This window comes from Primulina huaijiensis, chromosome 1 (assembly GCF_012295235.1).
Source record: "Primulina huaijiensis isolate GDHJ02 chromosome 1, ASM1229523v2, whole genome shotgun sequence".
NCBI classification, from domain to species: Eukaryota; Viridiplantae; Streptophyta; class Magnoliopsida; order Lamiales; family Gesneriaceae; genus Primulina; species Primulina huaijiensis.
Genome location: NC_133306.1, coordinates 4,642,688 through 4,645,962, shown reverse-complemented (window position 1 = coordinate 4,645,962; position 3,275 = coordinate 4,642,688).

The window sequence follows — 3,275 nt, the reverse complement described above, 5'->3', positions numbered from 1 at the left end:
TATATCTTTTCGGTTCCATATTTTTCCAGTATTAATATAATTAATAGAGATTTCATGATTCTCGTCAGTTTGTGGTTCTGACAGAACATTTTCATCATCATGTGTTTTTTCAGGAACAACATTCTCTATTTTGTGATCATCATGTGTTTCTTCAGGAACATCATTCTCTATTTTTTGATCATTGTGTTTCTTTATGAATTTTCTTTTTCGAGGATTTTTATCCTTGGAACCGACTGGCCTTGCACGCTTCAGGCGTTTTACGACATCATGACTTTGTTCAATTTGTTTCTTTGAAATTTAAATTCGAGTAGGAGAATTTACAGCATGTATATATGATTTAGTTACCCCTTTTGTATCTGTAAATGCATCTGGTATTTGATTTGCTATTTTTTGCAAGTGCACAATTTTCTGTACATCTTTTTCACATTGTTGTGTTCTTGGATCCAGATGTAACAATGATGATACATACCATGTAATTTCTTTTTCGGTATGTTTCTTGTCTCCCCCTAACATTGGGAAGATTCCCTCATTAAAATGACAATCAGCAAAACGTGCTGTGAACACGTCGCCTGTCTGAGGTTCAAGATATCGAATGATTGATGGACTATCATAACCGATATAAATATCAATCTTTCTTTGAGGTCCCATTTTCTTTCGTTGAGGTGGTGCAATAGGCACATACACCATACATCCAAAAATTCTCAGATGAGAAATGTCTGGTTCTTTACCAAATGCAAGCTGCAATGGGGAGTATTTATGATATGCACTTGGTCTGATGCGAATTAATGCAGCGGCATGTAAAATTGCATGTCCCCATATAGAAATAGGGAGCTTTGTTTTCATAAACATTGGTCTAGCAATCATTTGGAAACGTTTAATCAATGATTCAGCCAATCCATTCTGTGTATGTACATGAGCAACAGGATGCTCAACAATGATTCCCATAGACATACAATAATCATTGAAAGTCTGGGAAGTAAATTCACCAGCATTATCAAGTCTAATTTTCTTGATTGTATAATCGGGAAATTGATTCCTCAATTTTATTATTTGAGCAAGTAATCTTGCAAATGCAACATTTCGAGTTGACAATAAACATACATGTGACCATCTGCTGGAGGCATCAATCAATACCATAAAGTATCTGAATGGTCCACATGGTGGATGGATTGGTCCACAAATATCACCCTGAATACGTTCAAGAAACATTGGTGATTCAGTTTGGATTTTGGCTGGTGATGGTCTTATAATAAGTTTTCCAAGAGAACATGCTTTACATTGAAACTTATTATTCTGAAAGATCTTCTGGTCTTTCAATGGATGACCATGTGTATTTTCTATAATTCTTCGCATCATTGTTGAACCAGGATGTCCTAATCGATCATGCCAATTGGTTAATATTGAAGAATTATCAATTACCATGTTTGATTCAATGGGACGTATATGTGTATAATGCAATCCAGTAGGGAGCATTGGTAGTTTTTCAATCACATATTTCTTTCCTGATTTATATGTGGTAAGACACATATATTTCTCATTCCCTTCATTCATTGTTTGAGTATCATACCCATGGGAATATATATCATTAAAACTCAACAAATTTCTTTTCGATTGTGGTGAATATAAAGCATCATTGATCAAAAATTTTGTACCATTAGGTAACAAAAATTGTGCTTTACCACATCCTTTAATCAAGTCTACAGGACCTGATATTGTATTCACCGTTGTTTTTGTTGGTTTTAGTTCCAAGAAATATCTTTTATCTCGGAGGATAGTGTGCGTTGTACCACTATCGGGTATGCAAACTTCAGCTTTGCTCATAGCATTTTCCATATTTGAACTTCAAAAAATATGCAATGAAAAAAAATTAATGACAATACATATTTAAATATAACACATATCATAATTGTACAATAAAACATTATCATATAAATACATGAAAAATAAATTATTGTACATTTATATTCTACCACTATATTGTTCATTTTCAGAGAAATCATTGAGAAAATCTGCAGCATCAATATTGTTCATTTCTATCCCACCAACATATTGATCATTTCCAGAGAAATCATTCATAAAATCAGCAGCATCAAAATGAGTTGAATCACTCAAACGGTCACTTCGCTCAGTGAAGTTGGTCTCCTTTTCTTTCCCCTTTATCGATTCTTTATAAAGTTTGCAAAGATGCTCAGGGGCTCGACAAATACGAGACCAATGTCCTGGAGTGCCGCATCTGAAACAAGAACTTTCAAATCTTTTCGAGTGATTTTCATTAACACTCATGTTTTCTTGATGCCTTTTCTGTGGATGGTTTGGGACGTTATTTTGAGATGAGTTATAGAAATAACTATCTCGATTATTTTCAAAACCACGGCCGCGTCCACGACCACGACCACTTCCACGTCCACGTCCACGACCACGACCTCGACCTCGACCTCGACCAAAACCTTGTCTTTGAATTTGATTTTGGTTTCCAGGTTTAAATTCATTTTTACTTACAGCATTTACTTCTGGAAATGCTGATGATCCAGTGGGTCGGGACTGATGATTTCTCATTAGTAGCTCGTTGTTTTTTTCCGCCACAAGAAGACAGGCGATGAGCTCAGAATATCTCGCAAATCCACGCACTCTATATTGTTGCTGTAAAGTTATATTTGATGCGTGAAACGTGGAAAATGTTTTTTCAAGCATTTCCGATTCTGTGACCTCATGTCCACAAAATTTTAGCTGCGAGATTATTCGATACATCGCTGAATTGTAATCACTGACTTTCTTAAAATCTTGGAATCTTAACATATTCCATTCATCACGGGCGGTCGGAAGTATAACTTCCCTTATATGTTCAAATCTTTCTTTCAATCCTTTCCACAGAGCCATGTGATCTTTTTCGATGAGATATTCACATTTTAAACCTTCATCGAGATGTCGACGCAAAAATATTATAGCTTTTGCTTTTTCTTGTGATGAAGATATACCATTTTCTTTAATGGTCTCGCTTAGACCCAATGACTCAAGATGCATTTCTACATCGAGAGTCCATGGCATATAATTTTTCCCCGTAATGTCGAGTGCAACAAATTCGAGCTTTGTCAAGTTTGACATGGTGGTAGTAAAAAAAATTATGATGTATTTTATTAGTTAATGAATATTGCAATACAAAGTAATGGATAAACGACAAATACTAGCATTTGTAAAAATAAAGAAAACACATGAGGGGGATATTCTCCGATAAGTACAAGATTCGTGAGTATTATAACCAAAATAATTAAAAATAA